This window comes from Panthera uncia, chromosome F1 (assembly GCF_023721935.1).
Source record: "Panthera uncia isolate 11264 chromosome F1, Puncia_PCG_1.0, whole genome shotgun sequence".
Classification (NCBI taxonomy): Eukaryota; Metazoa; Chordata; class Mammalia; order Carnivora; family Felidae; genus Panthera; species Panthera uncia.
Window position 1 is genome coordinate 40746187 of NC_064813.1, and position 12310 is coordinate 40758496.

General features: G+C 53.2%; 1 protein-coding gene across 1 annotated transcript in view; it reads left to right on the forward strand.

Annotated features, from left to right (window-relative positions):
• Window positions 1–6585: 6585 nt before the first annotated feature.
• The window catches only part of PRELP (proline and arginine rich end leucine rich repeat protein), a 13566-nt gene continuing 7841 nt past the window's right edge, over window positions 6586–12310 (forward strand). Inside the window, exon 1 of the mRNA XM_049634408.1 lies at window positions 6586–6751. The gene's annotated coding sequence lies outside the window, so the exon portion shown is untranslated. The remainder of the gene's footprint in view (window positions 6752–12310) is intronic.

The window sequence follows — 12310 nt, forward strand, 5'->3', positions numbered from 1 at the left end:
ACCTGGTGAGATCTGTGCTTAGCAGGAGCCAGGAGGGAGGGGCAAGGCAGGGAGACCTGGAAGGAAACTCCAGTAGTGGTCCAGGCACATGGCAGGAAAAGTGGGGGGTGGGCATAAAAGCTATTAAAGAGGGGCACCTGGGGGGCTCAGTCGGTTAAGCATTTGACTCTTGATTTCAAGAGGTCTCATGGTTGGTGGGACTGAGCCCCCCGTCGGGCTCTACTCTGAGAACGTGGAGCCTGCATGGGATTCTCTCTCTCTTTCTCTCTCTCCCTCTCTCTTTCTCTGCCTCTCCCCTGCTCGCACACACTCTCTCCCTCTCAAAATAAATAAACTTTAAAAACAAAAGCCATTAAGGAAATAGACTTGATCTTGGGGAGCCCATATGGAGGGTAAGAAAGACAGGAATTGAGACTGTTTTAGAAATTGAGAAACTGAGTCCTAGATCAGTGGCTCTCAACAGTTTCAAGTGTGAGGATTTTTTTTCGACATCAAAAACAAAAACAAAAATATCCGAGGATAGTTAAACTTCTATGAATAGAAAACACGTAATGACACCAAGCTGCATAGATCTGGAGATGATTTTTTTTTAATTTTTTTTATATTTATTCATTTTTGAGAGACAGAGACAGAACACAAGTGGGGGAGGGTCAGAGAGAGAGGGAGACACAGAATCCAGAGCAGGCTCCAGGCTCTGAGCTGTCAGCACAGAGCCCGACGCGGGGCTCGAACTCATGAACCGTGAGATCATGACCTGAGCCGAAGTTGGATGCTCAACCGACTGAGGCACCCAGCTGCCCCGGAGCTGGGGATGATTTGAAAGGATTTGCATTTTTATCTTTCACAACAGCACAAATGTACACAAACAAGAACGTTGGAGGCAGAACAACCTGGGTGCAAATCCTCCCTCTGTCATTACTAGACGTGTGACCTTGGGCACTGTAGCGCCTCAGTCTCTCACCTGTAAAATGGGCAAGACAGCAGTACCTGACTCACGGAGCCGAATGAGGACCAGAGTTGTACGTATAAAAGGACGCCCGGCACCTGTAAGCCTCCACAAGCTTTAGATATTACTTTCACTATTATTCAGTTTATTTTTTAATGTTTATTTATTTTGGAGAGAGAGAGCGCCAGCAGGGGAGGGGCAGAAAGAGAGGGAGAGAGAGGATCCAAAGCAGGCTCCGTGCCATTTCAGAGAGCCCGATGTGGGGCTAGAACCCACAAACCACAAGATCAAGCTGGTCGCTTAACCAACTGAGCCACCCAGGTGCCCCGCTGTTATTCAGTTGAAAGATGATGCTTGGTGCCCACGTGGATGTGAGGACCCCCGAGGTCATGTAGGGTGGCTGCCTTGCTCCTGCCCTCCTAGATCTCGTGACACGAGGCATAACTGACCATGCAGGTCCGTAGGCTGGTCATTGTCACATGGCTGCAGCACGGCCGTGCCCCCGCGAGGCAGTGTCATTAACAGTCTGTGACATGGAGCAGGGTTGCACTAGCGACTTCTCAGATTATACCCGGAAGCTGAAAGTCAGATCCAGGTGCTGCGACTTGTGAAATGCAATGTTTACAACATAAAATTAAGTTAGACCAGAGCTCCAGGATGGTGCGATCGCAGGACAAAAGAGGCATCCCGGAATCTGGGCGACGTCACCTTGGAAGGCAGAACGCGATCACCACTCCCTTGAGCCTGGCTCCTCCAGCACCCGAGGGGCTCCAGAAGCAATGCTGACCGAGCGTCCCCAGGTCAGCGTGTGCTGTCACACCAGCTGACGGTGTACCGGGACTGCTCAGCTGGCCCACAAGCCGACACCCATGGACAGGATCGTGGACATCGAGTGGAAAGGGATTTCAGGGTCCACCTGTCTCAGTACGCTCACCACGTGGCCGACAGACAATCCATTTCTTCCTTCCCTGCCTTTGCACCCCACCCCCCCTTCCCTCTGGTTAAAACAAGGAGACCAGCTCTGTGCTCCCTGCCTCAGGGCACCCAGGAGACGGAAGCAGCCTACAAGGGTCACTGGCTTCATTTTCCACAAGCCTGCGCCCTTGGGGTCTTCTGAGCATAGATATAGTGTCTTGCCTAGAAGTAAGGGGGACAAGGAAGCTTCCTCCCCCAGAGAAGAAATGGCCCCCGGTCGGGGCCAGGTGGGGGGAGAGTGTGGGGCTCTGTGGAGTGTAAGGCCCTGGTAGAGAGCCAGGCAGCCAGCAGGTCTCCAGGAGGAAATGGCAGTCCCAGAGAAGGTTTCTGTCCTCTCTGTACACAGCCTCAGAAGGTGGCAGAGGCCTGCCCGCCTGGGGGCCTCGGTGATGAAGAACGTGCATCCCGGGTGAAACGTCGGCAGGGAACCGTGGGCGCGCCCCACCCGGACACCCTCCCATCCAGGCCCTGGCGCCCCACAAACTCACCCCAGCTGCTGTATATTCCCAGGGGGAGGGCTACGACGAAGGACCGAGAGTTTTCCACCGGGCCACTGAAATGAGTGCTCAGATTCAGAAGTAAAGTCCAATTGTAGAAGGAAGTTAAATTACAGGATCGTTTCGCTGCTGAGTCGATGTACTGCCATGGATACCTGTCCCAGAGAAGCCGAGAACACGGAGGCTCGGAGAGGACCAACGAGTAGCTCCAGGCCACCCAGGCCACATGGAGAGGAGGCAGAGCCAGGAGGGGACCCAAGCTTGTAAGGCTCCAGGCTCAGCACTGCCTACCTTACACATGGGGCAGGAGGACCCAACAGCTATCAGGAAGGACTGGTCAGAAAGATACGGGCCAGAGACAAAGAGAGAGAGAGCCGTGTGCCCCACTATGGAGTGATCATCAAAATACACCACTAAGGAAAAATAAAATGCACGCTTGCTTGTACTTTCTGCCTGTGTGCGCGTTAAATAAACCCGGCAAGACCCAAGAAACTGGTACGATGATTGTCTCCTGGAGGAGACTGGACGATGGGGAGACAGGCAGGGGAAGAAGCCTGGTCCTTGTTCACCCTCGTGTATCTTTTGGATTTCGAATCAAGAGACTGTATTACCCATTCATGTTCAAAAACAAACATTTTTTTTTTTTTTTTAAAGCGAGTGACAGAGAATCTCCTTGTTCAACCCTCTTAAATGTGATGAGACAGACTCCTACTGAGCACCCGGCATGGGCCAAGCCCCTGGTGGGGGCTGTGGGTTTATGCCGTGATACACGGGATGCTGCCTCCAACCGCCAGGAGCCCACTTACCCCAGGCAACCCCGGCCCCCCAGGCTGGAGGGGGGGGGTGGGGTAAGTGGCCACAGGACGCCCACAGCTTCTCCCTGTGGCTCACATGCCCAGACCCCCAGCCACCCTACGCCGTGAGCCGCGGCTGGCGAGGCGTGAGGGTCCGTCTCAGGGCCAGCCTCTGTGCGCCTGGTGACCACGGGGCGGTCTGAGCCAAAGCTCCTCCAGGCCACACTGCTCCTTCCCAGCAGGGGTTGGGGCAGGGCAGTGGGGAGGTGGGGAGCCTGAGCGGCCTCCCTTCTGTATTTCTATGGAAAGGATCATACACAGTCATGCCCTTTCTCCCTGGGCTGCAAGCGTTCCCTGTGTGGGTCAAATAAGCAGTGAGCCTCCGAGATAGAGTTTCAACCCGGGTGGGAAGAGCGAGAGGGACCTGGTGTGGTCCACCACATCGGAGAGCTGCCTCCCTCCCCTGCCTCTCCCCCTGCATTTTCTGCCCCACATCATCCCCCAGCCCCATCCTAGGAGGAAGCAAGCGGGAGCCAGCATCTCCGGACTTTCCACCGCTCTCCCCAGCATTGACCTCACGTTGTCCTTAACACACCGGGGGGAAGCTGAACCAACCGGGGTCCCCCAGGACTCCGGGACAGGAAGCTCTTTCTGGAGGAGCCACATCTTTCTAGAGGAGTCTCAAGGTCTGGCCGTACGAAGCCAGTGAACCACAACATGCTCTCCCAGCTGATGTTTCCAATGAGCCCCGAGTTATCCCGGGTGTGGCCTGGGCAGGAGGTGGGTTATTGCCTTAGACGAAGATATGTTCAAGACCTGCTCTCCAAGTAGCTAGAGTAGCGGAACTGAGATGTTAGCCCAGGGTGCTGACCCCAGATCTCAGGCTCTCTTCACACTCGCTGGAGGAGAACGCTTAGTACAACCTTAGTACAACCTCACATTTCCAAAGGATGAACTGAGGCCAGAGAGGGCGAGAGACATCTCTAAGGTCACACAGCGAATGAGAGGCAAAGCCTGTTCTCGAGAACCTAGCCCCCTGTCTGCCGCTGTGGAGGCGGATATGTCCTCCGTCAAGGGGATGAGAAAGGCAGGTTGGTTGAGGTGACCCTTCTCCCTTATAGCATCCCTGATTTGTCCCAACTCACCTCATTTCTCAGTCGCTGCCTCTAGACCACTGCTTGTGGACGAAAAGGTCTTGGAGAGCAGGCAGGTAAGGAACTGAACGGGGCCATCGAGCCCATCCAGTCTAAGACGAGATGGCACAAAGGGTGCTGATTATGTTGCACGGGGAAGTTCTTTCTCTCCCTAAAAGCTTCAAATCCAGTTTTAAAAAAATATTACTGCTTAAAAGCCTTCCAGTGAGGGGGGCACGTGGGTGGTTCAGTCAGTTCAGTATCAGACTGCAGCTCAGGTCACGATCTCTCAGTTTATGGGTTCGGGCCTCGCGTCAGGCTCTGTGCTGACAGCTCAGAGCCTGGAGCCTGCTTCCGATTCTGTGTCTCTCTTTCTCTCTCTGCCCTTCCCCTGCTCACACTCTGTCTGTCTGTCTGTCTCGCAAAAATAAACTTTTTTAAAAATTTAAAAAATCATATTCCAGTGGGGTTTGGGGGAGGGGGGAACACGGAGGGAACAAGGTGGGCCGCGAGTTGGTTGAGTGTTGAAGCTGGGTGCTGGGCCTATCGGGTTATTAATACTATTCTGCATAAATGTGTATAGGTTTTAACTTTGCCACGAGAAACAGGTTTTTGCCAAGAGAAACGCAAAAAACACGTTGGGTCCTCAAGCCACGTTAGATCCACGGGCCACCCGTGAGCAAACTCTAGACGCTCCTGAATATCCTCCTGGCCGTCTGTATGCTTCACCCCAATTCTCTCTGCTGAGCCCAGGATAAGGCAGACGAAGGAGGGAGCAGGGGAGACGCACGTGCTTGTCACGGCTTGGGGTTGGTCACCATCAGGGAGCAAAGACTCTGGGATTGGATGGACCCCCATGAAAAATGGATACAAGTCACAACCCTGCCCCATATCCTGTCTAAGCCCTCCTCCCACCCCCCTGCCCATCCTTCCTGTGCCTCATGTGTCTTGCTGGTCTTTCTGGGACTCGACGTACCACCCGCCACAAGCAAGGGAAACGAGCAAGTCTAGGGTCTGCTGTGCTCAGCCTGCAGGAGGGGACATACGCCACCTGGGTGAAAAATAAAAAGGCACACGTGGCCTGGCACGTCCAGGGTTAAGGTGAACCTAGAGTTCTGCTGGCTTCCAGCAACACCTCCCCAGCAGGGCGTGGAAGGCACAAGGTTTAGGGTGGAAAGGGGGTGGGGAAAGAAGGAGTGGGTTTCCTTTCCCTCCTCCACGGCTTAGGCTGACCACCAGGCACCGTAATCTCGCTCCTAAACTCGAACATCTTCCCAGTTTATCAAGTGCCCTCACATCCGTGATTTCATTTAATCCTGCCAACCCCGTGAGGCAGGTATTATCCCCACTGCACAGATGAGGAAACTGAGGCTCCACGTGAAACTGAGGGACTTGCCCGCCATAGCACAGCTCGAGAGTGGCAGAGCCCAGGGCTACTGATCCTAATGTCAGCGTTCCTCCCTCTACCCCCCGATGGGAGGTGGGTGGAGGGAGTTCCTTGTCACTAGGCACCACGGCTCTCTCTACTGTGATAGAAAAAGTAAACCAGGAGCAAGGGACCGTGACTTTAGGTCTTACATCAAATCTTACTTCTGCCCGCCTTTGCTGTGTGACCCCAGGCCGGACTTTGCCCTCTCTGGTCCTCAGAGCATCCCTCCAGCAGGCAAACCAAGGCCATCTTCCTGCCAGCTCACTGTATGGCAAGACCCCACTCCCTTCGCAACCCTCCTAGAGAAGGTGGGAAAGGGCAGGATGACCGCTGCTCGCTGCTCGCTGCTCGGAGGAAACACCCCACGCCCCTCACTGGTTCGGGAATTTAACACCGGGGGAGCAACGGGCAGCAGAGGCAGGGCGATTGTTCGGAGGAGGCATGAAACAGGCTGGGGCTGGACCCAGCTATGCAGCTGTGGCCTGTACAGAGGTTGCTTTTCATGCCTGTTTCCTCTGTTCATTTGGCTTGTTTTCCAAACATGGGTCAAACAATCTCCCCCCCAGAAGCAGCAGCAACAGAAGGAAATGTTATTAAAAACGAGTCCGTTAGTGGGCATGGTGTGTGGATGAAGTCTTTGGGAGTTTTGGCTGCCAAATAAAGACTTTATTGTTGTCATTCCTCCTTTCCCAAGCTCCCTCCCTCCCCCCCTCCTTCCTCCTCCCTCCCTCCCCTCCCTCCTCCTTCTCCTCCCTCCCTGCAATCTGCCCATCCCTCCCCCTAACCTAACCTCCCCACCCCACTAGGATCTGGTAGAAGCAAAGTCAGGCAAACACAAGCGGGCAGGCACCACCGGGAGATCAGAACTTCTAGCTGGCTCTCTGCTGCCACAGCTCCACCGAAGGGTGGGGGAGGAAGAGGGGGAGCCTTGCCTGGGGAATAAACCCACAGCTCAGAGGAGAGGCAGGTGTGTGCAGGTAAGCCCAGTGGGGAGATGCGGGGGGGGAAGACCCCTTCCTCCAGCAGGTTTCCTCCTGCTCTGTCCAGCTGACGTTACTGATCTGGTCTCTACGTCCTCCTTGCCTCCTTCCTTCCTCCCACCTTTTTGCCTTTCACATGAGCTCCAGTTAGCCTTCCCCATTTCTTCTGCGCCCTCCTCCACTACCTTCTCTCCCTCATTCCGTGCCTACGTATTTGCCTGATGCAAAAGTCACACCTTCTGGGCGCCGATGTTTGCCGTCGCGCAGGGAGTTAGGCTGCACACAGTGTTCCTACACCTCAGGTGTTTCTATGGAAACCCGACTCTAGAACCCATTTCTTTGCACCTTTCGCATGCTGTCACGGGCCATCACAGGCGCACACACGTCCCAGGGAGACAGCACTTTCCCTGCACACTCACGTAAATACACACACAATATGAAGGTGTCCTGTCCGTCCCCTCTCTGACTGCATCCGACGTGCAGAGCTAAACCACATAGTGACTGGGTGCCAGCACACACACACACACACACACACAGTCTCTGTCTCTCTCGGTCTCTCCGTCTTGTCTCTCACCCTCTCACATGCCTCCCCAGCTGTAAGAGCAAAGAGAAAGTGGGTCTCCCACTGAGATAGCAGAGCCAAAAGAAAATCATGTGTCCTGAGTGAGGCCGAGCAGGGAGGAGATGAACCAGGGCAGGCGCTGGAAGGGTTTCTTCGTTCTTTAGAAATTAATTGGGTAGGAGGGAGAAAAAAAAAGTGCCTTTCCAACTTGCACAGTGTCTTCCCAGTAGCTCTGAATTTCCCTCTCTGGTCCAAACCACTTGGCTTTTGGAAAGAAAGGGAAGAAAGCAACCCAGCTTCTAAGCCTTGGAGGACCTACTTCCCAGCTCTGGGGACAGTTCATTGATTTTTTTTTTTTTTTTTTGCCCCCTGTGGGCAGCCAGAGAAGATTTCTCTTTAAAGCAATTTCAAAATCATCCCAGGTTGGCGAGGGGTCCTTGTGGCAGAGGGCAAAAAGACGGTAATTCCTCCATCAGTCAGGGAGGGGGAGGCTGAAGTGGATAATTCAATGGGTCTCATTTCCTAGTAGGCTGGACCCCCTCCTCCACAACCCCCCCCCACCTTATGCCTCTACAAAAGCAGAGAGAGTGCTGTCCCAGGACAGGTAGCGGTGGGCAGATCAGGGTTGCCAAATGTGGCCGGTCTTCAAAATTACCTGTGGGGGAGGGGGAGCCTACTAAAAACATAGACCTATGGGATGGAACCCAGGAATCTACTGTTGTTTAATACTCGAGGGGATCCTGATGGTCAGCTAGGGTTTGAGCACCTGAATGAGGGGCCTGAGAGAGACCCATGCCTGGGCAGTGTTAGCTGGGCAGAAGGGCTGTGTGGTTTCCTGGATGAGGACCGCCGGTGGAGGACCTCCAGGGTGTCCCGAATGGGCCACCCTCTTCCGGGGAGTGGGAACATGCACCTGAAGGGACAGGGAAGATCTGCTGTGGGCCTCTTCCTTGCAAGCACCGGCAACCATATCATAGGGAACCTTCCAGAAAGAGAGTTCCCCCCCCCCAAAATAGCTCCAAAGAGCTTATGTGTCCTCTCACTTGCTAATCTGCTTGAGCACTGCACTGGGCCCTTCCCCATCCCTTCTAGATCCCCTCTCCTCCTGCCCAACAGCTGTCTGTTCTGATGTGCTCAGAGGATGGGCTGAACACCAAGCTCTGCACTCCCCCTTCACCTCCCCGGTGGGCAGCCCCACTTATGGGGCATGTGAAGGAAGCACATCCAGGCTGGAAGAGGCCAAAAAAAGCCAGGTGCAAGAGGTTGGGAGGGGAAGTCATGGATCACAGGGGGCTCCAGGGCCTGCTGAAGAAGTGAGCCTGTGCCTTACGTGGCCAGCATCCCTTCACCTGCTCTAGAAAGACTTCAGGTGGGGTTAGTGAATTGGAAAGACAAAGTGAACCTTCCCCCGGGCGGCTGGGGAGCTTCTAGGGTCTCCAAATAGTTGATTCTAAGGCCCAAGTGTGGTCTCACAGGCCCCAAGGGAGGAGGTTGCTGGGTGTATAAGAGCTGGGGGAAAGCCACCAGCCAGTACCCACCTGGGAGAATCCCTACCTTTGGGTAGAGGGCAGGGTTGCCCTCTGGCCAAGTTAAAGAGACCCCATTGCTTTGAAAAAATGTCAACAACAGCTTAACATTCACTGAGCACTCAATTTAAACACACTTACTTATTTAACCCTCAAAGCAATCTGCTAAGAAGGAGTTAATGTGCCCACGTTACAGATGAGGACACTGAAGCTTAGTAGAGGTGGGAGGTTTGCCCACGGTAACCAGCTGAGCAACCGAAGAGTTGCAGGGTTGAGACCCAGATCTAGATAGAAGTGCTGAAGGCATCGGACAGATTCTTCTAGGCTTTCTTCAGGGGGTGGAGATACCGGGAGAGGGAGGCAGAACGAAGGATACGGTGAGGCGACAGGCTGTCAGAGGAGGACCGTCATCCCGTCCCATTTTGTCCTTAGTCCGTTGGAATGGAAAACTTGCTCTTCTGGACTAGTGGCCTCAGACCAAAACAACTTCATTCTGTTTACACTTTGCCTTGTGGTAGACGCTGGGGAGACAGATGGTCTCTCCATAGTAGTGTTATATTTATTTTTAGTATTTGTTGATCTGTGGTTCATTGTAAAGTCGCTTATCACACTTGTTTCTGACAACAGCCGAGTGAGGAATAGAGGGATAGGGAAGACTTGTTATCCCCATTTTACAGATAAGAAAACTGAGGCTGAGGACAGGGCCGCATAACTAAGTAGCAGAAGATGGGCTGAGAATTCACAAATCTCCCTCCCCAGCACCCCAGTCAGGCTCCCCTGTATTCTGATTCACCCCCAGCTGCATCAATAGTATGTTGAATTCATCATGCCTCCACAGCCTTTTCCTTACCTGACGACCACACAAGTCCACACAGCCCTACTTGGAGGCCTTAAAAGGGGTACAGGCAGCCTGAGGCTGTCTCACTCGTCTGTTCACAAATGATCACCTGATTCTCTTGACTTCGTCCTTCTGGGCTTCGGAAAGAGAAAAGGGGAGCAGGATAGCTTTCAAATGTCTGAGTTTAGAACGGAAAGAAGGAAGCAAAGAAAGAGGGTCATCCCAATGGGCACAGCCCTGGGGCAGGGGGCACCCCCATTCTCCACGGCAGGGATGCTGGCTGGGTTAAGCCATGGAGGCTTAGAGGTGACCAGCTAGGCAGGAAATCTGACAAGAAAAAAACTACCAATGAGTACAGTTGACCCTTAGAAAAACTCAAGGTTAGGGGTGCCAGTCTCTCCCCCGCCGCTGCACAGTTGAAAATCGGCATATAGCTTTTGATTCCCCCAAAACTTAACTACTGATAGCCTACTGTTGACCAGGAGCTATGTTGACCACCGATAACATCAACCAACAGTGGATAAACACATGCTTTGTATGCTGTATGTATTATATGCTGCATTCCGACGATGAAGTAAGCTAGAGAAAAGACCATGCTATTTTAAAACATCAGAAGGAAGAGAAAATACATTTACAGGGCTGTACATATATATATTGAAAAACATCTGCGCATCAGCAGACCCGCGCAATCCAAACCCGTGTTGCTCAAGGGTCGACCGTAGCGTGGAGTAAACCTTCTTCGGTCAGGCCAACCTGACTTCCAGGCTGACCCCAGTCCCACACTCTCCACGCAAAGCCAACTACCCTTAAACTTACTCTTACTGACTTGGCAAACCCACGCGAACCTCAACCCAGCCCTGCCCTGCGTCTCAACATTAGTCCTGGGTTTCAAGCCTTAAATGAATGAATTCAGGAGCTAGGTAGGGATGCGGGCTATCTCACTTTAAAAATCAGAGTTTCCCTAGAGAACCTGCTCTTTTATAAGCAAACAGATGAATGCGTGAAACCCCTGCCACTTGTAGAGACTTTAGTGTTCTACGACATGCCTGCGTGTGTGTGATTTCATTTCATCCCCACACACACGAGGAGCCTGGGGCCTGGGGAGGAGGGTCCGAGCCAGGAGTCAAGCCCAGATCTCCAATACTTGGAACTGAAATTCCAAATGAGAACTCTCATAGGAAATGTTCTTAAATGGAGACAGTGAATGTTGGGCTGGGCTTTGCCCCCGTGAAGCAGCAGGTCTCTGAGAGCCCGTGGCCAGAACAGCGGGAGGTTAGTGCTTACAGCTGGTTAACAGGCGCCCATTGACTAAGCAGTGAACACAGCCCAGCAGAACGCTGCGAGACGCCCAGAACGCTGGGGCGGCGTGCTTGCAAAATTTAAAAATCACGCACACTTGTGACCCACCCTAAGGGAGTTTTTGATTGGACAGAAGGCTCTGGAAGGCAGGAACATAAGAAAGTGTGACTTCGGGCTTTGTTGGGGGTTGGGGGGGCGGGTTATGACTCTCTTGGAGTCCGGGGACCTCCACCTTGTCACACAGATTCTGCTTTGGGGGACGTAGGACGTCGCTGTGTATTGCCGGGGCAATGGCTGAGCCGTCGGGACCTCCCCTCTGGACAGTTAGGCTCCAGCAGGAAGAGGCGTTGCCTAAAGAGAAAAGCCTTAGAAATGAGCTCTGTTTTCTCAAGAAAGAAGCATGGGCGCGCGCGCGCGCACGCACACACACACACACACACACACACACACACAGAGTGGTTGAGCCGTGGGGCTAAGAGAAGGGTTGCTGAACAGATCCATCCAGTGTTTCTCCACGGAACAGGCACAGAGAACTTTTCCTCTAAAACCTCCTAATGGCTCTGAGAAGAGCAATCTTTGCTGGAAGCTCTGGACCAGCTTTATTTGCATGACTCAGGGCCCAGTACCTGGTAGACGCTTTGGGTGACAAGGGCAAGGAGGGGAAATACGGAGCCCCACGCAGCCAGTGCTGGGAAGCCTTTTGCTCATTTCCAGCTTCCAGGTAATTGGAAAATAAAGACGTGTCAAAACAAAAAGGGTCACGAAATTGGGGGCTTTAAAAAATGTTTGTTTTTAGCATATGGACCCTTGAAATGCATATGACTGTGCTATTTTCAAGAAAAGCACAGGGCTAGTAAACTGTTAATTCATAAATCATCAGTCAATAGGGGTACGGACCCCGGCAGCAAGACTCAAGTTCAGTTTACAATGAATGTCTTCTCTTTCCAGTCCTTTGGGGACTGTTGGATCCTCAGCTGGAGCTAACGTCAAGAATCTAACTGTGGGGTTCTTTGTGGTAGGAGGCCCGGGGAAATGGCCCCTGTGGACCCCCTTGGAGGAGCCTGCCTGGGGAGAGACCCCTCTAGATGGAGGTGGAGGGCAACAGAGGCTGCAGGGCAATCTCTTGCCTCCTTCCTGCTCATCTGTCTTCCCTCCCTCCCTCATTCCCTTCCTGTCCTCCTTCCTTCCCCCTCCCTTTACCCCCCTCCCATTCTCAGTGTACTATGTAAGGACACACGCGCACGCACATGGCATGTGAACCATACACATAGGTATATGGTGCAGAGAGGGGAGCGTGTGTGTGTGTGCGTGTGCGTGTGTGCATGAGAGAG